The sequence below is a fragment of the Canis lupus genome, chromosome 7 (assembly GCF_048164855.1).
Source record: "Canis lupus baileyi chromosome 7, mCanLup2.hap1, whole genome shotgun sequence".
NCBI lineage: Eukaryota > Metazoa > Chordata > Mammalia > Carnivora > Canidae > Canis > Canis lupus.
In genome coordinates, this window is record NC_132844.1 from 26,625,650 (window position 1) to 26,651,528 (window position 25,879).

Genomic DNA, 25,879 nt, shown 5'->3' on the forward strand with positions numbered 1-25,879 from the left:
AATTTTAAAAATAAGTGATAGGGAAAAATACTAACAAGTATAATTGTAAAACGACAAAGTTTTAGGGATAGAAAGGGGATTTCAACAGGTGCCTGGGTGGCTCAGTCAGTTAAGAATCCAACTCTTGATTTCTGCTCAGGTCTTGACCTCAGAGTCCTGAGATGGAGCCTCCTATGGAGCTCACACTCAGAGCAAAGTCTGCCTAAAACTCTCTTCCGCTGCCCCTCCCCCCTGCTCACATTCTCACAAGGGGCTTTCTCTCTCCCTCTCTCTCTAAAATACATAAATAAAATATTTTAAAAAATAAAAAGAGAGAGGGTTTAGAGAAAACCTAATTTCATTTTCAAGAAGTGTTAGCAAGGGATCACCTTTCCTTTAATATGAAAATTCTAGTAATTTTTGGACCACCTATGCAGTTTGAAGTTTAATTTACCAAAGATGATATTTCTGGAAATCCTCAGATAATGTGCACCCCTCCCTAAACCCCCCATTCATACATTCCCTTAGTCCATCACCTCAGCCAGGCATTTGGTCCTAGGCTTCTAGTCCTGCTCTTCCTACAGGTCAATCACAGCTTGGTCTCCTCCAAATAACTCCTATTGTTTCCAAAAGATCTCTCCTTCCCAACACAATCTCAGTTTTTATTTTCTCCACCCAAATTTTTTTTGTTTTTTTGGAAACCATATTCCTTTTTAAGCCTTATTTTATTTAAATTCAATTAATTAACATATTGTGTATCATTAGTCCCAGGTGTAGAGTTCACTTATTCATCAATTACATAGAACATCCAATGTTCATTACATCATGGGCCCTCCTTAATGCCCATCACACAGTTACCCCATCCCTCCACCCACTTCCCTTCACCAACCCCCAGTTTATTTCCTATGGTTAAGAGTCTCATGGCTTGTATCTCTCTCTGATTTTGTCTATTTTATTTTTCCCTCCCTTCTCCTATGATCCTCTGTCTTGTTTCTTAAATTCCACATGAGTGAAACCATATGATAATTATCTTTCTCTGATTAACTTACTTTGCTTAGCATTATACCTTCCAGTTCTATCCATGTTGTTGCAAATGGTAAGATTTCATCCTTTTTGATGGCTGAGTAAAATTCCATTGTATATATACACCACATCTTTTTTAAGATTCATCTCTTGATGGACATCTGGGCTCTTTCCACAGTTTGGCTATTGTGGACATTGCTGCTATAAACTTTTGTGTGCAGGTGCCTCTTCATATCATGTTTATAACCTCTGGGCAAATACCTAGTAGTGCAATTGCTGGGTTGTAGGAAGTTCCAATTTTAACTTTTTTTTTTAATTTTTATTTATTTATGATAGTCACAGAGAGAGAGAGAGAGAGAGAGGCAGAGACACAGGCAGAGGGAGAAGCAGGCTCCATGCACCGGGAGCCCGATGTGGGATTTGATCCCGGGTCTCCAGGATCGCACCCTGGGCCAAAGGCAGGCGCCAAACCGCTGCACCACCCAGGGATCCCCAATTTTAACTTTTTGAAGAAACTCCATACTGTTTTCCAGACTGGCTGCGCTAGCTTGCATTTCCACCAACAGCATAAGAGGGTTCTTTCTCCAAATCCTCCCCATCATTTGTTATTTCCTAACTTGTTAATTCCTAACTAGTTAATTCTAACTGGTGTGAGGTGGTATCTCATTGTGGTTTTGATCTGTATTTCCCTGAGGCTGAGTGATGTTGAGCATTTTTTCATGTGTTTCCACCCAAAATTTTCAACACAACGTTGGTGATGAGTTGGGCTTATAGGAGAACAACCACAAAGAAGTATCCCATAACTGCTACTTAAAAGGATCACCCTCAGGAGTCCGGCATCCTCCTACTCAGTTCTTTCATTCTCTCCCTTCCTTCTCTCCCAGTACCATATACAAACTTATGGCATAGGAGAAGCACTTGGTTCTCAGTCATCTACCCCTCCACACTGGCTGATGCTCACAGTTTGGGTCTCTATTCCTCACCATCAATGTCCTTTCACCTCGACTGCAAAGTCCCTTAGTTCTGCCAGACCTTGCTCATGCACTTCTGTGTCCCTTTAGCTTATTTTCCAACACTTGGAAGCTATGGCAGAATGGGGTTGTCTCAGGCCCTCTGTGTCTAGACACTCCAGGCAGCACCTAATTCTGCTGATATCATGCAGATATTTCTAGGGTCTCATTTGTTTTTCAGGGCTACATCCAGAAATCAAACACTGGTCCTCTCTGACCTCAGATCACCAAACTTACATAGGGTTGGCTGAGGACTAAATGGGGAGAGGGAAGGCACAGAGTTCCCACCAGCAGTTCATACTTCTTGATTTCTTTCCCCTTACATCAACCCCTAACTTGAATAAATTTAGAGCAGAAAACTCTGAAATCATCATACATTCTCCCCAGATATATTGTTTGTAACATAAACTTTGACTTTTGTGGCTTAAGAACATTTTCTTTCTAACTTATGGGATGGGCTGTTCAAAAGTCTACTTAGAAACTCAAAAAGCTGCCTTCCTTTTCCTCTTGTATGCCTGATATACCAACCCTACTCTAGGGAAGTGTGCAAAGCCCAAGCCTATCCCTCACAAACACAAATGGTCGGTGAAGGGAAAGGAAATCATGAAAATTCTCATCAGTTATATCAACAAGTCTCTCTGCACCTTGGAAAAAGTGCAAGTAGTCTGTCTAAGAAAAGGTTAAGAGACCAGAAAGATGAGAGAGGACATGGAGGATGTAAAGGATACAGGAAATATTTGGAGAGGTGAGTCTAGGCAACTGGCCTCTGAAAAGAGAAACTTTGGAGGAGAAGAGACTGTCTCACAAGGATGTTCAAATGAAATTTAGTGTGTGCCTTCACCTTTTACCCCCCAACATGGCTTCATTACTAGATTCTTTATAATGAATGAAAATATTGTGTTTTGTGTTAGTTGGCTTAGTAAGATGAAATAGAAATAAGTCGTACTTAGAAAATAAGTTAGACTAAAGGAAAATAATCTGAAGCTATGCCAGTCTGCCTAGGCTGTTGGTTTCATTTACTCAGGAAGCAGATTAGCTCATTGGAACCATAACATTTCCAACAGCTCCTTCCATGCAAAGGCCTATTTTGTTTAAATCTCCTTGGTTTTAAAGAATAAATCTATCCAAATTGGCCCAATCTTAAGGGGAAATTTACTGGAGAATAACAGAGGTTATTTATTTCATAGAACTCAAGAGTAAGCAGAACAGCTGGGCCCCAGAAGGACTGGAATCAGGATCTGGAAAATCAGTAATTTTCTGTTTTCCAAGACTATTTGGTCTCTTATACATGGAGACATAAGGCAGCATGATAGATTTGAGGAACTCCACATTACCATACACTATGAGACAGGGTGCCAGCTGACGAGTAGACTGGACACGGAATTAGAGAAATAGGCAAGGCATGGCACGTAGCAGAGACCTAAGCAACATATGTGGAATGAAGGCATGATGATTTTTGTTTTAGAGATATTGTGGATTATTTAAGTTGAAAAGACCAGTAAGAAGTAGATTAATGGGGCAGCCCGGGCGGCTCAGTGGTTTGGCACTGCCTTCTGCCTGGGGCGTGATCCTGGAGTCCCGGAATCGAGTCCCACATTGGGCTCCCTGCATGGAGCCTGCTTCTCCCTCTGCCTGTGTCTCTGCCTCTCTCTCTCTCTCTCTCTCTCTCATGAATAAATAAATAAAATCTTTTTTAAAAAAGAAGTAGATTAATGAATTTGGAGCTCAGAAGGGATATCCAGCTGGCAGCAGAGATTTGCATTATCACCCTAAAGTAGTAGTGTAAACAATAAGTGAATAGGTCATCCAGAAAGACTGTAGAGAAAAGAAAAAATGGGCTAAGGACTGATGCCTGGAAAGACACTGCATGTAAGGGATGATCAAAGAAGGAAAAGCTTGAGAAGGAAAATGAGCAGGACAGGTCAAAACAGGAAGAAAATTTAGATAGCTTTGCACAAATAATAGCAAATATGTCTTCCAGAAGGTGGGAGTGGAGAAAGGATACAAAGATTGTCCTGAAATCAGTTTTGGTAACCATGATGTTCTATCACTGCTTTTGATGAGCTTTAGTTCTGGAGTTGCTTGGGCAGAGGCCAGAGTGTGCTAGTTTGAGGAGTGAATAGGCTGTGAGAATTCTGGCAGTGGGTAGGATCACTCCTAAGTGGGTGTTTTCACATGGTCTATCTCACCTAAACTTCATAACAATCCTGTGAATCAGGGATCATTATTTCTACTTTATAGGTAAGAAAACAGAAACTCAGAAAATTCCTTTTATAAGCCAACTTCCATTTCTGATAGTAGAGAAGATAGATAATCTGAAGCCCAACCCTCACATGGCAAAATTAAAATGTTCTAAATATACTAAAAATGTCATTTATTATTATATATGCCATTGTATATGTTGACTATAAATATTTTAATATATTTAGCATTAGCATTTTTAATCAAGTAACTAAAAGAAATATTATCTATATTCAAGCTGCAATCTGTTAGAGCAAAAATTCACATTCTTTGTTGGTTAGTTGCTTTGGGGGAATTAAAAAAAAAACTGAAATAGTACAAGTAACAATTCAAAATGCCAGAAAATATCAGGTTTTTCTTTTCTGGACCACATCATTTTTAAGGGTTGAAATAAAAACTGAACACTGTTCTCTAAGCATAATCTGAGCAATGCCAATTACAGTTGCTCTGGGTAATTGCAAATCTACTGTGTTTTCTCTTAAGTGTCATCTAGGGAACCAAAGTTAGCCAACTCCTTAATGTTCAAGGGGCTTTCATTTGTACTGAAAATTGATCTAAAGTTCGACTAACTTCATTCCCTGACATTAGTATCCTCAAATCTTCATATCTTCATATGGCTACACACAAGCAGGCCTAAAACTTGCATAGGATTCCCAGAAAAATTCATTTGGGCTTGAGCTCAAAGTCTGAGTGTCTTGTGTTGATGAAAACCTTTGTAAATGAGTATAGAGAGGAGAGAATGATCCCTGACCTCACCAATACTGCTAAGGAAGATACTCATCAAGGTACTAGGCATTTACTTAAAGTTTGGGTCATGTCTACCTGCACACAACCCCAACTATTATTAATCCAGAAACTGCCTGCATAGTCATGCACTGGCCACAGAGAGGTCTGAGGATTTTTCAGAGATATGTTATTCTAAGAGAAAAATAAATAAATAAATGGAGATTTTCTTTGCTTTGCTTGGGAATAATCACTCCTCACTGTTTGCCTCTCCATATAAGTATGAAGAATGAATGTCAAGACTCCTATGCCTTTCTCAGGAGGAACATAGCACAGCATTTTATTCTAAGACAGACTAATATTCAGCAGAGCTCTATAGCAAATCATTCTTCAGATTCCTCACTATGTACTTTACAGAATGAATATGATATGGGGGCATGGTGATGAAATTTTAACATCCCAATGTGGGTAGTAATCACTAACTAATCAGTAAGGTGTGGAATAAGTGTGCCATCTGATTTTTTCAATGAAGAGACTGAATTTGTAAAGTAATTTCAAATTTAGAAAATATGTTTTAAAACTGTATGTAGGACGCCTGGGTGGCTCAGCATTTGAGTATCTGCCTTTGGCTCAGGGCATGATCCCAGGAGCCCAAGGCTCAGGTCTTGCATCGGGCTTCCTGAATGGAGCCTGCTTCTCCCTCTGCCTATGTTTCTGCCTCTCTCTCTGTGTGTCTCTCATGAATAAATAAATAAAATATTTTAAAAAATAAATAAAATAAAACTATGTATAATATAATCAAACTTTTGGAAAATAGACATAAAAGTGAAAATCTACCAAACAAAATAATTATTTTGTGGTGGTAAAACAATAGATTCATTTTAGTTTTCATTTAGATGTCTATATTTTCCAAATATTAAACAATAAGCATACTTACTTTACAATAATTGCAAAGAAAAATATTTCACTGTCATTATTTTTTCATGTTTCATGGCACACATTTTCATGTTTCACACTCATTATTTGCATCAGTAGGTTTCAGGGCTACATGAGAGTCAGACGGCATGTATGATTCAAAGATTAGAACAAGGACTAGTGAGGGGTCCCTGGGTGGCTCAGTTGGTTGAGTGTCCAACTCTTGGTTTTGGCCCAGGTAATGACCTCATGGGTCATGATACTGAGCCCTGCATCAGGGTCCAAGCTCAGTGAGAAGTCTGCTTGAGAATCTCTCCCTCTGCTCCTCCCCCATCTTTAATTGCTCTCTCACTCTCTCTCTTTCTCTCTCAATCCAAATAAATAAATAAATCTAAAAAAAAAGGACAAGGATTGTTGAGAGTTCCAGATTAAAAAAAAATAGCGGAAGACATTTTACACAGAATATGGAAGAAAATAATTTTCAATGGCAATTATTCATTAACTGAACTTTGAAAATGCAGATTAGAGAGTAAATTTTTGGTCAAAAATAGAACATGAAACATAAAAGCAATATTCCTGCTCAAATTGCCTGTGATAAAAATAATGGGGAGTAAAAGAAGAAAATCAACAGTCTGCACTGTAAAACAGGAGCCATCTATCCTGGGATAGACAGAGGTAACCTAGCTGAGTATTTCCACTAATTTTACAGGGGGGATAAACTAAAAAGTAATATCTGAACCTAATTGATGGCTGACGAATTTAAAGTCTTCTGAAGCAAATGTTTTTATGTCTGTTTTTTAAAGAACTTTTTTTTTAAAGATTTTATTTATTTATTCACAGAGAGAGAGAGAGAGAGAGAGAGAGAGAGAGAGGCAGAGGGAAAAGCAGGTTCCACGCAGGGAGCCTGACGTGGGACTCGATCCTGGGTCTCCAGGATCACACCCCGGGCTGCAGGTGGAGCCAAACCACTGTGCCACTGCGGCTGCCCTGAAGCAAATGTTTCATTAAAACATAAAACTTTTGGTCCTTCAATCAAATGGAAAAACATGTCATGTTCATGGATCAGAGGAATAAATATTGTTAAAATGGCAATACTATCCAAAGCCATCTACAGATTCAACACAATCTCCATCAAAATGCCAAAGCCATTTTTCATAGAAAAAGAACAAACAACACTAAAATTTGTGTGGAACCACAAAAGAACTCAAATAGCCAAAGAAGTCCTGAGGAAAAAGAAAGAACAAAGTCAAAGATAGCATACTTCCTGATTCCAAACTAAAGTCATAGTAATAAAAACAGTATGATACTGGAACAAAAATAGACATATAGATCAATGGAACAGAATAAAGAACCCAAAATTAAATCCCAACACATATAGTTAACTAATCATTTGACAAGGAAGCCAAAAACACTCAATGGGGGAAAGATAGTCTTTTTAACAAATGGTTCTGGGGAAAATGGAGAAACACATGCAAAGCAATGAAATTGGACCCATACCTTACACCACTCACAAAAATGTACTCAACATCAATTAAAGACTTAAACATAAGACCTGATTCTATAAAACTCCTAGAAGAAAACAGAGGGAAAAGAAATTCATTGATCATTGTCTTGGCAATGAGTGTTTGGAGATGATGCCTAAAGCACAAACAACAAAAGCAAATATCAATAAACAGGACTATATCAAACTCAACAGATTCTGCACAGCAAAAGAAACAATTAGCAAAATGAAACTTCAGCTTACAGAATGGGAGAAAATTTTTGTAGACCATTTATCAGATAAGGGGTCAATATCCAAAATAAAGAACTAAAACAACTTAATAGCAACAAAAAATTCTATTAAAAATGGCCAGAAGAACTAAGTACATATTTTTCCCAAGATGACATCACAATGGCTACCAGGCATATGCAAAGATGCTCAATATGACTAATCATCAGAGAGATGCAAGAAGAAAAGAGACAACAGATGCTGCCAAGGAACCCTTATACACTCTTGGTGGAAAAGTAAATTAGTCTAACCACTATGGAAAACATTATGAAGTTTCCTCCAAAAATTGAAAATATATCTACCATTCTATCCAGCAATTTTACTTATATATATACACCCAAAGGAAATGAAAACAGGACTTTGACAAGATATATACTCACCCTTATTTATCATAGCATTGCTCACAATAGCGAAAATATAAAAAGAAACCAAATGCCTATAGATGGGTAAATGCATAAGAAAGATGTGGTATATATACACAGTGGAATATTATTCAGTCATGAGAAAGGAAGATATCCTGCCATTTGCAACAAAATGAATAGACTTTGAGCACCTTATGTTAAGCAAGATAAGTCAGAGAAAGACAAGTATGGTATCACTTATGTGTGGAATCTAAAAAAGTCAAATCTATAAAAGAAAAACAGAAAGTAAAATGGTAGTTACTAGGCAATAAGGATAAGGTTGATGGTGTTTCAGGACATAAACTTATTGCAAGTAGTAAATAAGCCATAGAGATTTAATGAACAGTATAATGAACATAGACAATAATAATGTAAAGATAAATGTGATAAATATTACTTCAATGGCAACCATTTTACAATATATAAATGTATCAAAGTAAATTAATATGTAAATATATATTAATGTATAAATGTATACATATATAAATACGTATATATACATTTATATATACATACATATATAAATTTATATACATAATTTATATACATGAATGTATATATATACATTTGTATAATTTACATATGTGTAATTATACATATGTATAATTTATATACATAAATGTATATATTTATATATAAATTTATATACATAATTTATATACATAAATGTATACATGTATACTAATGTATACAATATATAAATGTATCAAAGCATATTAACATGCTGCACATTTTTTTAAGAATTTATTTATTTATTCATGAGAGACAGAGAGAGAGTCAGAGATGCAGGCAGAGGGAGAAGCAGAGGGAGCCCTACGTGGGACTCGATCCCGGGTCCCCAGGATCATGCCCCAGACTGAAGGCGGTGCTAAACCACCAAGCCACCGGGGCTGCCCTATGCTGCACATTTTAATTTATAAAATGTAACGTGTCAAATTTGTCACGCCTGGGTGGCTCAGCGGCTAAGCGTCTCCTTTAGGCTCAGGGCGTGATCCTGGAGTTCTGGGATCGAGTCCCATGTCAGGCTCCCCTCATGGAGTCTGCTTCTCCCTCTGCCTGTGTCTCTGCCTCTTTCTTTCTGTGTCTCTCATGAATAAATACATAAAATCTTTTTAAAAAAAATTTTTTTGGTCCTTTTGAAGATGTGGTCATCCTTCACAAATCTTTTCTATTGTGTTCAAAATGCTAAAGAATTGTTACAGAAAGATTTGATAAGCAGCTATCCAGACTTCACAGATCAAGACTGTGATGAACACACTGGGAAAAAACAGAAGGCAGAACACTTGAAGTAATAATGCTTTCCAAAATTTTAACTTCTGACTAAATATACAAGTTCAAATAAATTTAGCAGAATATCAATCACACTGTCCAAAACCCCAGGAAGAACATTACGACCATGACTAAAGAAAATTATTCTTTAAGAAAAAAATCACATTCTAGGTGATCTAGTAGATGACCTTGACACTCTTTCACAAAAGAAAAATCAACAATCTATTTAATTACAATATTAAACAATCAGTAGTTTCTAATGGCCCCTGGTGCACCAAAAGTTCTGTTTACAAATTTAATGCTAATATCTAATTCACTGGAACATTTGCCTGCTGGGATAGATACAATAACTCACTAGGGTTCTGCATAGTGATACCTCAATATGTTTCCACATATCACAGAACTCTTACTGGCCCCAAAAGCCAGAAACACATTTTATTACATCTCAGTTCTCTCTAATTACCAAAAGAGATGTTTTTAAAATCTCGCAAGTTTTCAAAATAAAATTAATTTTAAACCAATTTATTTTGTAAAAATAAAAACATACTCTCTAGAATTTTAAGGAAATACTGGCAATCACATGAAAGTATCACCATTCCAGAAAGACTAAGTCTCATCTTTTAAAAATCTAACACTATGGAAGTTTAATTCACCTTGTGCCATACATGTGATGGAATCTTCAAGAGGAAAACACTTACTCCCTTGAGGAATGAAGCCAACCTTTCTGGATCAGTTAGACATCATCCTTGGCAGCTTCTGGAGCACCAGGATGGACTACATGGTATCAGCTACTTGTGGTAGATGACCACTGGAATGATGTAGCACTCAGCTAGGTGATAGTATTTGAGAATACCAATAGCTTTTTTAATTCAACTAACTTCTCTAGGAAATATTCAAAATCATTAGCATTAAATTAAGGAATAAAGATTGTGAACAAGACTTTACAAAGAGACTCCTGCCACTCTATATTTCACAAAACACCTTTATTGTGGGATATTTTGGGATGGAGGTGGGGATAATGAGAGAAAAGACAATGAAATACTTCTTTCATGTTCAATTGCCCTAGCCTTGCTCCTCGTAGAGCAAAGCTCCTGACTGAGGTCAAAGAACACTTTCTAAATGTAGGAAGATTTGGTATGTTTACATGTACATATTTCCTAGGGGAAAAGTAAAAGCTTAATTCGATTCTCAAAAAGGTTAATAACCCCCAAAATTTTAATAAAATTGGCCTATCTTGTGAATTCATGGTTTACAAGATACAACGCTATTTAATGAGGAAGCCTATTTAAAAGCAAACACAAACACAAGCTTGTATCCTGTATAGATGCCTGTTCCCAAAAAATGTGCTCACCTCACATCATGCATATAGTTCAGATTGCTGCAAACACGAGTAATAAAGATTTTGTAGTTACATCAGAGGTAAATCCATGACAAGATTTTCCTTTTCTTAGTACTGGAGACATATCATAGCAGTAGTTATGATGCTCAAAGAAATTCTCCAAAAAATTGTCTCTCAAAATCATGGAGCCACAGCTCTGAGATGAGTCAAAAAGATGCCACTGACCTAGTCATTCACATGGGTATAAAACATTTTCCAGTTGCCTTTCCTCATGCAACTTTTGGGTTATTAGAAGTGTTTTTTGAGCACTTAATGAAATCTTTGATGTGGCATTTTCCGGAACAGTTGAAGGTCCTGAGGAATTATTATCATTCCATTGGGCAGAGTGGAAAGAACAGAAGGTTTACATTGTTCAAAGCAAGGTTCAAATTTCAGCTCAGCCTCTTACTGAACATGCAAATCTGGTTAACTTAAATTTTCCATTTCTTCATCTTCAAAATAAGTCTTCTAATACCTTCCTTGTTGGATTGCCTGACATATTCAATAGTAAATAATTTTCATTAATACTCTCCACATAAATGTCCTTTCTTCCTGTTCTGCCTTGAAGACAGAAAATGACCACCCCAAAGAGAGACCTAGAAATGAAAAAGGTGTCCTAGACCAATAGGCTTACATCTGACCATTCACTCAAAGACAATGAGGGAACAGAAGAAAAGAAGGTAGAAAATATTGCTACTACTACAGTGATTCAGATACATTTATAAATTATATCAGTTTAGGAGGCCTGGGCTAAGAACAGAACTTCCTTTCATAATAGTGAGAGAAAAAAGCCACAAAGCTCTGTCTTTGCTAATCAATTTTCCCAAAGTATAATCTTTAAATACTAAATTATTATCAAATGACTCCTTTGGAAAATTTCAGTTCTCTTTCCCCATAGCTTCCTTCTCTACTTGGCAACCCAGGACTGGCCTGTATGACACTGCAGCTCTCTGCCTTTTCAGCATGACTTCCCATTTAGCAGTGAATGAGTTGGTGCCAAAATAAGCTTTATTCTTCTGTGGAAATAATAGGAAGTGCGTAAACCCCTTTTCGGTTGGGAAAGGGCACTTTCTGCCTGGAATCTAATCTGAAAACAAACTCTCATTGCACACCCTTAACCATCTCCTTGGAAACAAGAACTTGGGACTGAAATGACTAGCCTTATAACTCCCCATATCAGAGTAGCTACACCGGGTTACAGGCAGGCTCCCATATAGCACTATCGGAGGACAGAGGAGTAGGTATGTAGTATCAGTCGTGTAGAACCAGCAAAGTATGCCCCCAAGAAGAGAATTATGAACTGAGTTTTAAAAAACAGGAATATGCTTTCACTGGGATAATATGAAAGCAAAATAATAATAATAATAATTTTAAAATTTCTAAGACTGCTGAATGATATTAATGAAGTTTCAGACTTCAAATAAGAACAAGAAATTTTCCAAAGATGTTATAATAAAGCAGGGTTTATAAGCTGTATTTGTGTCACTGGAACTACATTGATTGATAAGTATTTGAGGAAGAAGTAAAGGGATGATCAGAAAGGTAGAGTCCCTTCCTAATTCACCCAGAACAGCTCAGTTGTACATATTGTGGTGGTTCCACCATTAAAAGAAGCTTCTACTAGAAAAACATAAAAAATATTTTGATTACTTTTTAAAAGATCTGAAAAACCTAGTATTGGAAAATTCATCCTAGGTCTTTTAAAACAGCACCGTGATAAGCCATAAACATTTGCTCTGTGAACATTCTCTTATGAGAGTTAGGCATATGTGTATCTATCTATGCCCTGACCTCAAAGTGGGGCACCAGCACTCTTTTGGTTCTTCAGACCTTACCCATGAAATGATAGAACTTCTGGTCCAACCAGAGCTGTATGAGATTCAAGGAACAGAAAAGAAGACATCATACATAATAAGAGTGACATCTATGGGGACAGGTATTCCCTGGCAATTTTCCCACCCTAGTCTCGTTTGGTTGAGATCCATTAGCAACTGGCTGTAGCTGGCCTTCCTTCCACCGCTGTGGCTTCCTGTTTAGTTTGTAGTTTAGACCTTAAATTAGCCCAAGACTCTCTTCCATGTTGCCCTTGGCATTTCTCTCTCTCTTTTTTAATGTTTTATGTTTAAGTAATCTCTATACCCATAGAGAGCTCGTGGAGCTTAAACTCACAACCCCAAGATCAGTAATTGCCTACTCTACTGACTGAACCAGCCAGGCACCCCCTTAGCATTTCTCTTCAAGGTGTGGAGACCATATGACTTGGACTTTGAACTTTCTTGATGATTTACATTCCTCCTTGATATGTTCTCATCTCCAGGGGCTCTCTTAGTTTTAAAAATATGTACAGCTAAGGTAATACTATTTTGACTCCTAAGATATGCCCTATATGATGATTGGTGATGTTTCCTAAATGTTAAAGGAATTCATTGAAATTTCTAAATAAATGGAAATTCTGAAAACCCTGGAAAGAAAACTATTTCTCAGTAACAAGACTGAAAAATTGTATGTCTTGACTTCCTACATCCCCAAACAAATGCAGGCTCCAAGAGTCCAGCTGGTAGGAGGAATTTGCTTATTTTCAGGAACACTAATCAAAATGCATTCTAAATGTCATTCTTACCAAGTAAATATTAATGTACATGAGTCTCCGCAGAGGCACTAAAGGTCTATTTCAGCTTGCTGATGTGGGTATTCATATATTAATCAATGACAGGGCTGGACTTAGAGGCCAATTAAATTGTTGAAAGATAAGAAAATGGACTTATGTCTTCCTAGAATCCCACTGAATTTTAGGAAATGGAACTAAAGTTCAGCAATGTTATTCTACAGTGGAGGAAACCAGAAAGATGTAGCAGCTTACCCACAATTACCAGCACCCTTTTTCCCTTAGATCTTAACTGTGAAATGACACTTCTGGCCCCAAATGAATTCAAACAATGGTACAGCTGGAAGTAGAACTTGGTCTGAGGTTGTTCCCACCATTCCACGCAGGATACAAAAGGGAGAAAAGAAGAATGTTAGACTGGGCCAGGGCCATAATAGTTCAGTAAGTCAAATGAGCATCTGATTATACTATTTATATTTATATTTATATTTATAGTAATTTTCCTAATAGAGAAATATTTAATCGGAAGTCAACAGAGAGTCACTAAGTATGGAAGTGAAAACTCCAGCATCAAATGGAAGAAGTGAGGCGAGAACTGCTATTCCCAATGCTGTTATGTTAACTGATGCCAGTATGGCCATACAAGAATTTCTGCAACTACTGAAAAGTCTTGATCATAAAGCCCCACAGTGGAGATTCTGATACAAGAGGTTTAGGATGGTTCACATAAATCCGTGTGCTGTGGAACAAAGAACACTTCTGTCTGATGCAGTCATGTTCAGAATCTCCGAGGACTCTTTTCACACTGACCCTTCAAGTTCTCAGTAGAATTTTCTCATATAGGGCAAGCTGGGGAAGATATGAGATGACCAAAAGGAGTATCCATGTTTGAGTTGTAGCCTGCTTGTCTGTTTTTAGCTAACCATACTCCTTGTGACTGGTCACCTTACACATTTGATGATGATGATGCCAACCATGATAACAAGGATAATAATAACCATGGGCAAAGTCTACTAGGCCAGTGCTTCTCAAACTTGAATGTGCATAAAAATTACTTAGGGATCCTATTAAAATAAAAATTCTGATTCAGTGGGTCTGGAATGGGGCCTGAAATTTTGCATTTCTAGGAAGTTCCCAAGGGATGCCTGTGTTGCCAGTCAGTGGATGACATTTCAAGTAGCAAGGCACTAGATTTCTTTAACTGGCTAACTAGGAAGAATAGAGTTTATCCCAAACTCCTTAAATATTCAGCATCCCAAAAGGTAAATAAGCAGAGTACAGCTTCTGAAAACAGTACTTAAACCTATGCAGGCAACCAAGGATCACTGGGCAGTGATTTATGCAAGCACTGGGCAGGCCAAAATGTGTTATTGATGGCCTATATGCCACTAAAACTAAAACTAAAACAGTCCATTGAGTAAATATGCCCCAAAGAACTCACATCCCAGGACTTTATGCTTATTCATAAGGTAATAAAGACTGGTCATCTCTTTAAGTCACAACCACATGATTTATCCCAGATCCAAGAGCCCTACAGCTGTTTATTCTCCTCTAAATGAACATGCAACTATTCTGGAGAAGCCATTAAAGGAAGACAAGGACAAGCTTTCTGTCACATCTGGATCCCTCTCTTCCTTTTAAAAAACCCAAATCATAAACATGGCATGATAGGAGCAGTCCCCTGCCAAGTATGGTTCTGCAGCAGAGACACCTTGCATACAAAGTTAATCATTATTTGAGCAATTAAGTAAGCAATAATCACAATCTCAGGAAAAACAGAAAGCCATTCTCAACTGAGAAAAAGGGATAGAATCTTCAAAATCGCATTCTTTATTCCCCATGTTGTGTTTTCATACCATTTCCTTCATCAGACTAGGAAACAGCATATAGAAAAATGCAGAGTCCATTGTAAGTGCTCAGGAAATATTTGAAAATTGATTAACTGAATGACAGATACCTAGGTACTTTTAAATTGAAGATTTTTTTTATTATATCCCAAAACAGTTTTAAGTAATAAAGAAAGATAACCAAAAATGAGAAAAAAATAAAAATTGGCACACTGGAAAGAACGCATTATATACAGCCAATATTATCAATTACCCACTCAAATGCATCTTTCTTTCTTCTTACCTGAAAAGTCCCAAGTTAATCAGGATTTGATATAGATCCTTTGTTCTTTAGGAAACCTGCCTTACTGCAAAAGAAAAATCCTATTAAGCAAGACACAGAAACCTCATTCCCCTGTGTTAGTGAATGTTCTAATGCTGGCCAACGGGATCTAACATAAAGTTCTCTGGGGGCTTCTGGAAAGTATTTGTCCACTCTTGATGAAAACTGTAAAGTTTTCTGCTCCATCACTTCCTTCTTGATTAGGAGGATGCCATTTGAGGACATGAGGTTTGATGTTGCTGCCACAATTTTGTGACCATAAGGCAAAAATTTATCAAAATATTCTAACTATATTGAGTATTGATCTAGCCCTAGAATGGGTTACCTCTTTGTTCCTTGTTATAGAAAAAAAATTCTAAGGCACTTTTAGTAGGGTATTCCAATAGTTGTAGCTGAGAGCATATTACTAATACAATATGCTTCTCTTCATTTATATGTATGTACAGACTTCCAAAAAAAAGAACACTAATAAACCCATGGTTAACAAGCTTTTTGAGGTAATCATTTATTGATTTGGGTTATAAATTCTGGATAATAAATTGACACCCATAAAAGTATTAGCTGAACTTAAGTGTATACCATGAAATGTGGCTGAAAAACTCATACAAGGAGGTCCCTGGGTGGCTCAGTGGTTTAGCACCTGCCTTTGGCCCGGGGCACGATCATGGAGTCCCAGGATCGAGTCCTGCGTCGGGCTCCCAGCATGGAGCCTGCTTCTCCCTCCTCCTGTGTCTCTGCCTCTCTCTCTCTCTCTCTCACTCTCTGTCTCTCTGTGTCTATCATGAATAAATAAATAAATAAATAAATAAATAAATAAATCTTTAAAAAAAAACCTCATACAAGTTTTAGTAGAGCTAATCATTTATGCATTCATTCATTTAACAAATATTTAACTGATATGTCCTACCTCAAAGCTGGGCTAGACACTGGAGACAAGATAGATAAATCCCCGTCTTCACAGAGCTGACATTCTGTGGGGCCAAGAGAAAATTCACAGATTTACATAATGATTAATAATATTAAGGGAAAAAACCTAGAATGATTATGGCAAGAGCAACTGCAGTGTTATCTTTATGTTTTATTTATTTATATTTCTTTTTTGAGAGAGAGAGAAAGCACATGCATGGGCAAGAGTAGGGAGCAAAGGGAGAGGAAGAGAGAGAATTCTAAGCAGGCTGCATACCCAGCATGGAGCCTGACACAGGGTCTAATCTACCAACCTGAGATCATGACCTGATATCATGACCCAAGCTGAAATCAACAGTCCAATGATTAACTGACTGAGCCACCCAGGGTCCCTGCAGCCCTGCAGTTTGTCAGTGGAGGTTCAGACTGATATAGGAGCATAAAAATCCAGTGGGGTATCAGTTTATCCAAAGGGTTGCCATTTCCCAATAGAGCAATAATTGATAAACCCAATTGCCAGGGTATTGGGGGTTAAGCAAGGAAAAGGATAACATCACAAGAGGCAGTAAGCATCACAAGCTTTACTGGGCAGTGTTTGGACAGGGTTGCATGACAGGGTTCATCCCTAACAGCAAGCAACTGCACAGAGGCCACAGTTCAAGCAGAGAAAATGCTAGTCAGAAGAGGAAGATGGTTCAGTGTCTCAGTGATGTTACTCAGCATGGCAGGGTCAGACAGCTCTGAAGGACCATAGCAGCCTGAGGCCTGATAACTGCAAGCACCTGTTTTATAAATAGATAACAGCTATGGAATAAAGTGTCACAGCATATGCAAAGCAACCAGTCTCCAGACAAAAATGTGCTTCTTTGATCTATTTTTTAAATAACTGGGAAGTGTAAAAATTTGGGCTTGGTGGCTGGTAGACTTTTAAAAAAAAAAAAAAAAAAGATTTTTTAAATGAGGAATAAATATTGAGAATTGCCCGATTTCCTTGAAGGATAGATTCCTTTTTTATTTTTATTTTTTTTATTGGAGTTCGATTTGCCAACCATTTGCTTCGACATGGATAGAACCAGAGGGTATTATGCTGAGTGAAGACTTTTGAGTTAATGAGTCTCAGCCTGCAGGGGGAAATAACCTAAGGACCAATACACAGAGGCTATCTTCGGGTCATTTACATAGCATTAACCTATTGTTTTCAAAGGAGGACGGGCAAAAAAGTAACTGGAAGATATTAGCTCCTTTTTTTTTTTTTTAAAGATTTTTATTCATTTATTTGAGAGAGAGTAAGAGAGAGCATGGAGAGAGGGAGAGGAGGCAGAGGGAGAAGTAGACTCCCTGCTGAGTGAGGAGCCTACAGGGCTCCATCCCAGGACCCTGGGATCATGACCTGAGCTCAAGTCAGTGGCTTAACCCACTGAGCCACCCAGACACCCCTGACAGAGAGTAATTCTGATGAGCCCGAATATGACTTAAGAAATAGTGTTTTTCAGCCAGAAAGGAAAGAGTTCTAAATACTTTCCCAACTGGCCCAGAAAACAAGGTGAAGAAAAGGCAAGTAAAATTGATTAGATTCTCAAGCTGCTAGTTAGCTGCTTAAGGGACATGAGAAAACAGGTAGAAGTCCACTGCCTTTCATCTCCAGGTATGGCAGAAAGAGCATGTTTAAGGAACAACTGAAAAATTATAGTTTTACTAAGGTTCTTAGTGAATTTTACTTTTAATTTAGGCTGGGAACACTAAGAAACACACTAGATCCAAGTGATTTCACTCAACACAGGTCTGAGAGGAACCTTGGAGTCTACGTATCAGTGAGAAATTGGGCTCAGAAAAGTTGATGCCTGTAGAAGTTCATGTTGCTAATAGGGGATAGACTCGAACTTCACTCCTTGACTTCTTGCCCTGGACTTCACAAACCCTACCAAACCTCTGTTGATTATATAATATAATAGTCTCAGGATTTTTTAGGAGAGTTAGCATGCATAAATTTCTTATTTTTTTAAGTTGTAAACCTTTCTCTTTTCTTTCCACCTTGAGACACTATTGACATACAAGTTAAGGTGTACAATGTACTGATTTGATACACATGAATATTGCAAAATGATACCACAGTAAGGTTAAACTTACATAAATACCATTTTGTATGTATGGTAATAATATTTAAGATGCACTCTCTTAAAAACCTTCAAGTATAAAATATAGCATTGTCAATTATAGTCACCGTCCTGTATACTTGATCCCTAAACTTATTCATCTTATAATTAGAAGTTTCTATGCTTTGACCAACATCTCTCCATTTCCCCCACTCTTCAGCCCTGGAAACCACTATTTTCTGGTCTCTATTTCTAAGTTTGGCTTTTTAAAATTCTACATATAAGTGAGAACATACAATATTTGACTTTGTCTGATATTTCACATAGTATAACACCCTCAAATTCTATCCATGTTGTTGCAAATGGCAGGATTTCCCTCTTTTACATGGTTAAGTAATGTTTCAGTGTGTGTGTGTGTGTGTGTGTGTGTGTGTGTATACACAACATATTCTTTATTCATCTGTCAAAGAACACAGGTTCTTCCCATATTTTGGCTATTTTAAATAATGTTGCAATAAACATTGGGATGCAGATATCTCTTTGAGATGGTGATTTCATTTTCTTCAGATCTATCTCCAGAAGTGAGACTGCTGGATCATATGATAACCCTATCTTTAATTTCTTGAGGAATCTCCATACTGTTTTCCATGGTGGCTACACAATTTACATTTCCACCAACAGTGCACAATTGTTCCCTTTCCTTCACAGTCTCACCAACATTTGTCTCTTATCTTTTTTATAATAGTCATTTTAACAGGTTTGAGGTAATATTTCATTATGGTTTTGATTTGCATTTCCTGATAATTAGCAATGTTGAATACCTTTTCATGTACCTGTTGATCATTTGTAGGTATCATCTGGAAAAATGTCTATTCGTGTCATCTGCCCCTTTTTTTGAAGAGAGGGAGAGAGGGGGGTAAACAGAGGGAGAGGGAGAAAGAATCCTAAGTAGGCTCCACGCCCAGCATGGAGCCCAACGTGCGGCTTGATCTCACAACCCTGATATCACGACCTGAGCCAAAATCGAGAGTTGGATGTTTAACTGACTAAGCCACTCAGGCATCTGCCCATTTTTTAATAATACTTTTGTTGTTTTTGTTGCTACTGCATTATAGGAGATCCTTATATATTTTGGATATTACCTCTTAATCAAATAAAAGATTTACAGATATTTTCTCCCATTCTATAGGTTGCTTTTTCATTTTGCTGATTGTTTCTTTTGCTGTACAGAAGCTCTTTAGTTTGATGTAGTCCCATTTGTTTATTTTTGCTTTTGTTGCTTATGTTTTTGGTGTCATATCCAAAAACCATTGCCTTGATCAGTATCAGGAAGCTTTTTCCCTATTGTTTTATTCTAGTGAAGTATGTTGCAGTTCTTGCATTTAAATCTTTAATCCATTTCAAGTAGATTTTTGTGAGTACTGTAAGAGTCTAATTTCATTTTTTTTACATGTAAACATCTGCTTTCCCCAAACCATTATTTGAAGAAACTATCCTTTCTTCATTGAGTAGTCTTGGCTCCCTTGTCAAATATTAGTTGACCATGGGTGGATTTACTTGTGGGTTCTCTATTTTGTTCCATTGGTCTATGCCTGTTTTTATGCCAGTACCATACTGTTTCAAGTACAGTGGTTTTGTAACTAAGTTTGAAATGAAGAAGTGTGATGCCTCCAGCTTCATTCTTCTTTCTCAGGATTGCTTGGACTATTTGGGGTCTTTTGTGGTTCCATACAAATTTTAGGATTTTTTTTTCTATCTCTGTGAAAAATGCCATTGGAATTTTGATAGGGATTGCATTGTGTCTATAGACACAATGGGTAGTGTAGACATTTTAATGATATTAGTGCTTCCAATCCATGAACACAAGATATTCCATTTATTTGTTTCATCATCAAGGCTTTTCATCAATGTCATAATTTTGACACCAAGTCAAAATGAACTGAAGGAGATGAAGTTGTTCATCTCCTTGGTTAAATTTATTTGTATTTTATTACTTTTGATTCTAACACAAATATGATTGTTTTCTTTATTTCTTTTTCAGATGGTTCATTATTAGTGTATAGAAACACAACTGATTTGGGTTTTTTTTTTTAAGATTTTATTCATTTATTCATGAGAGACACAGAGAGAGGCAGAGACATAGGCAGAGGGAGAAGGAGGCTTTCTGTGGGGAGCCTGAGGTGAGAACCTGATGCAGGACTCAATCCTAGGACCCCGGGATCATGACCTGAATCAAAGGCATATGCTTAACCACTGAGCCACCAAGGTGCCCCCACAATTGATTTTTGTATATTGACTTTGTTGTATACTGCAACTTTACTGAATTTATTTATTAGTTCTAACATTTTGGGGGATAGAATCTTTAGGATTTTCTATGTAAGATCATATTATCCTTGAATAGAGACTATTTTAATTCCTTCTTTCTGAATCAGATAACTTTTGTTTCTTTTTATTACCTAATCGTTCTGGCTAGGACTTTCAATACTATGCTGAATAAGAGTGGTAAGAGGAAGCACTCTGTCTTGTTGTTGATCTTAGTGAAAACTTTTCAACCGTTCATAATTGAGACTGATGTTAACTGTGGGTTTGTCATATATGGCCTTTATTGTTGAGGTATGTTCCTTCTATACCTCATTTGTTGAGAGTTTTAATTATGAAAGAATGTTGAATCTTGTTTTAATTATGAAAAGATGTTGAATTTTGTCAAATGCTTTTTCTGCATCTATTGAGATGATTATAAGATGTTTATCTTTTATTCTATTAATGTGGTATATCACATTTATTCATTTGTATGTTGAAACATCCATGCATACCAGGGATGAAACCCACTTGATCATAGTTTATTATTCTTTTAATGTGCTCTTGAATTTGGCTTGCTAGCATTTTGTTGAGAAATTTTGTATCTGGGAACCTAGGTTCATGAGTGCCTGCCTGAAGCATAGGTTTGCAAAGGCTAATTGGGATCCTGGGGCCACTGGAGCCATCAAGTGCCATGTGAGTGGGGGGCCTGATATAAAACTTTTTAAAGATATGTTTTAGGTACTCAACTTTATTGGGATTTTTTCCAAAGCTTACAATTAATGTAGAGTTGATTTCTTAGGGATCATGGTTATATATGTTTTTAAGATTTATCTATTTTAGAGAGAGAGCATGCATGAGTGAGAGTAAGGGGAGGGGCAGAGGGAGAGAGAGGATCTCAAGGAGACTCCGTGCTGAGCACAGAGCTCAACAGAGGGCTCAATCTCATGATTCTGTGATCAAGACCTGAGCTGAAACCAAGAGTCCAACATTCAACCGACTGAGTCACCCAGGAATTTCCATGGTTATATTTTTTAACATTTTCTATAAATAAATGTCTATTTTCAGGAGAAAGCAAGGGTAGCTCAATTAAAAGCTATTACACATACAGATGCTCTTTTGGGACCAATTAATGGCAAAATACCCTTAGCCTGAGAGTAGAACTAAGCACTCTGTAAGAACAAACATTTAAAACATAACTAGAGTATGCCTTTAATGCATTAATTTCTTGTAACAACAAAGAAACTTAATATAAGCCATTCTGCACCCTTAAAAAGTTCATCCTTAAAAATATAGATGTAAGCAGAATTTTATCAGAAGAATTAGTGCATTCTAATCTCTCTTCCTTATTAGAGCCAAACTTCATTTCAAAGCCTCTTTTTGAAAAATTTAGTCAATTTTTACTGTTTATAGACATAAATCTCATACTGAGACATTGGACATAAGGTAGAAGAGATCCTTCCACATTTAAATCTCAGTCACAGAATATTAGCTAAAGTAATTCTAGATGCTGCATAGGTAATCCCAAAAATCTCAATTCCTAATACAAAAGAATTTATTCTAGTAAAATCTAAAAGTGTATGCAGCGAGTAGTCTCCCATAAAGTAATATAGCAATCCAGAAACTTTCTATCCACCATTCTCTAAGACAAGAGCCAGCAAATTCTTTCTGTAAAGAAGAACTAGTAAATATTTTAGCCTTTGTGGGCCTAAACAGTCTTTATTGTACTCAAGTCTGTGTTATAGTGTAAAAAAAGCCATAGACAATATCTAAACAAATGCATATGACTGTGTTTCAGTAAAACTTCATTTACAAAAATAGGTGATGGATTGGATTTGACCCTCAGGCTGTAGTTTGCCGACCTCTGCCCTAGAACTTTAGATTATTTTGCTTTTAGCCACATGACAAGGAAAGAGAGAACATAGATGATTGTGCTAGAGGCTTTGGTGGACCAGGCCTGAAAGAAGCAGACATAACCTCAGTTTCCATTGCATTGGCCAAACCTCATAGGACCACATAAAGCAAGACTGGGAAAAGTAGTCTCACTATTTACCAAGAGATAGAAGAAATGACTTGTTAACACATGGTAATTCTGCCAATGTGTTCTTATGGCCAAATGTCAACTTTACAGTTCCTCCCATCTATAGTACACATATATCATACTCCCAAACCACCCTTCTCCCTGTAAAAAGTACCTCCAAAGCCACATGCAGTCACTACAACCAGTTCAAAAAGCAGATTCTCCTTTAGAAGCACAGTCTTTCTGTCAACTCAATCAGGTGGCTCCTTGTGGCTTGGCAGGTAGGACAATAAAAAAATAGTGACTTAAGAACTAAATATCAAGTTTTCTGTCCACTCTTATACAACATTCAGTATACAATAGTGTGATGTGATGAGCAGTGGGTGTTATACACAACTGATAAATTGTTGAACACTACATCTGAGACTAATGATATACCATATGTTGGCTAAAAAAATTAAAATTAAAAAAATACAATGGTGAAGTAGGGCCATGATAATTATAATAAAATCCCCCATTCAAAATAAGAATGTAAGACACAGGGATGCCTGGGTGGCTCAGTGGTTGAGCGTCTGCCTTCAGCTCAGGGTGTGATCCCAGGATCCTGGGATTGAGTACCTCATCGGGCTCCCTGCAAGAGGCCTGCTCCTCCCTCTATGTCTCTGTCTGTCTGTCTCTCTCTCTCTCTCCGTGTGTCTTTCATGAGTAAATAATTTTTTTTAAGTCTTAAAAAAAATAATGTAAGGCACATAGCAGTTCCTGGTGAATGGAAAAAAATCCTGCTGGGCAGCCATAGTGAAAGCTCTCAATCTGGGATTTGGGAAAGTTCCTTATTTACAGACTAATTCTGCTCTCTGGAAGGTACTTCTTTGTTCATTCAGTTCCATGGTTACAGACACTACATCGGGAATTCTTCTTTGTCCATTAATCTCCAAGGCCATAACTGAAATATCTGTAGACTGTGCATCTTTTGCAGCCCACTCCCTGCCTAAGGTTGTTTTAAGGTCTCTAAACAATCTAAACTTAGAACAGATTCATGCTTTCTTTGGCAGCAGATTCCCTCAAAAAATCTTGTAGGCCAAAAGCCACTTCCAAGTCAATTTTTTTAAAAAGATTTTATTTATTTATTTGTCAGAGAGAGAGCACAAGCAGGGAGACTGGCAGACAGAGGGAGAAGCAAGCTCCCTGCTGAGCAAGGAACCCCAATGTGGGGACTCAATTCCAGGACCCTGACAGACACTTAATCAACTGAACCATGCAAGCATCCCCAAATCAACTTTAAATGCCAAATAATCACATCCAAAATTCTTTCTCAGACATAATTCTCCAGCCTGTCTTATTTCTTACCTTCTTCACCCCATGTCCTTCTTTCTCTTTCCCTCCCTCTGTCTTCTCTCTCTTTCTGTTCTCAATCTCTCTCTCTCTCTCTCTCTCTCACACACACACACACACACACACATACACACACACACACACACACAATTTAAGATGATTACATTGAAGCTATCCGAAAAAAAAATAGTTTGATGGGAAGGTAAGACCACAAAATGAATTATTATTTTTAACTGAAAAATCTGCTGGTCTTTTTCACTAATGGCCTTTTAATCTTAAATCTTATGAAAAGTAGTTGGTGTTTCCCGCCTATAAGGCCCTAATATCTAGAATTCCTCCATTTCCTTGATTCTCTGCTTGAGAACTAGCCAAAACTTGCTTTATTTCTTATTATAATTTTTTTTCAAAACAGTCAGTAACAGTCAACATAATCACAGACTCCCTCATTTGTGATAGAACTACAAGGTCCTAGGCAAATATATGTCTTCCAAAACATCACGGATGATATTTTTACCAAACATTTTGCCATGATACAACAGAGCTCTTCAATCTTCTAGGTAACCATACTTCTTTGCCTTTTTACCACCTGACCTTCAAACCAATGATGCACATTTCATTTTTTTGTGTTAATCAGCATCCTACTTTAGTATTATCTGCAGTGAAAGATAATCTCAGTGGACTCACATAAGTTTATTTATGTCTCATGTAGTATTAATCATGTGTTGAACAGGCAACCTTCCATGCAGAGATTCAAGGAATCAGACTCCTTCTAGCTTGTATCTCCACTATCACCTGTGACTAGAAAGTCTCAAGCTTGTGGCCAGAGATGAGGAACAGAGAAAGAGTTGGTTGTGCTGGGATGCTTTGCAATAAGATTTGAAAGTGCTCCCATTCTACCCAAATTCCAGATGCCAGAATTCAGTCCTTACTATGTACCAAAAGCTAGAGGACATGAGTTCTGGCACACATATAATAGTCCCTGCCTCAGACAACTCTAATATTGCTCCCATCATATAACTAGAATATAGATCTCATTTTCCTAGAAGACAGCCTGGAAGATATGGCATAAACAGAAATCAACAATTTTAAGTTCAAGACCTTGAAATCTTAGAGTTAGCAGTTGAACTGCAGAGACCAACAGTCCAACTATCTCATGTTACAGATTTAGAAGCTGAGGCTCAGATGTACATAAGGAATCAGTGATAGATATAGACCTAGAGCATTGATCTCCTTCTACTCAGGTCAGCACTGTCTTTAATATGCCTCCCTACCTCATTTCTTCAGATCAATGCTGTCTTTATTTTTTTTAATGCTGTCTTTAACATGCCTCTCTGCCTTATTTCTTCCTAAAGTTATAAACTTGATGTAAGCTAATGAATAAAAATTGTATTTTTAAACCTTTTTTTACATATAGCTTTTAGTAAATACAAGAAATAAAATGACATTCAATTAAAAGACAAATAAAATTCTTTGGTCAGAATTTCAGTAAGAATTAGGTTGGTGTGCGGGATCCCTGGGTGGCGCAGCGGTTTAGCACCTGCCTTTGGCCCAGGACGTGATCCTGGAGACCCGGAATCGAATCCCACATCGGGCTCCTGGTGCATGGAGCCTGCTTCTCCCTCTGCCTATGTCTCTGCCTCTCTCTCTCTCTGTGTGACTATCATAAATAAATAAAAATTAAAAAAAAAAAAGAATTAGGTTGGTGTGTGTGGTCATAAAGGAGATATTTTTTACTCCAAAGAGATAATC

General features: G+C 37.3%; 1 long non-coding RNA gene across 3 annotated transcripts in view; it reads right to left on the minus strand.

The window, feature by feature from the left end:
- The window catches only part of LOC140636259 (uncharacterized), a 58,434-nt gene that overhangs the window by 31,413 nt on the left and 1,142 nt on the right, over positions 1-25,879 (minus strand). For all 3 annotated transcript variants that reach the window (XR_012033556.1, XR_012033554.1, XR_012033555.1), the window contains exons 2-4: positions 16,389-16,452; positions 15,443-15,506; positions 13,568-13,670 (exon numbers count right to left, since the gene is read on the minus strand). This is a non-coding gene — a long non-coding RNA (uncharacterized lncRNA). The remainder of the gene's footprint in view (positions 1-13,567; positions 13,671-15,442; positions 15,507-16,388; positions 16,453-25,879) is intronic.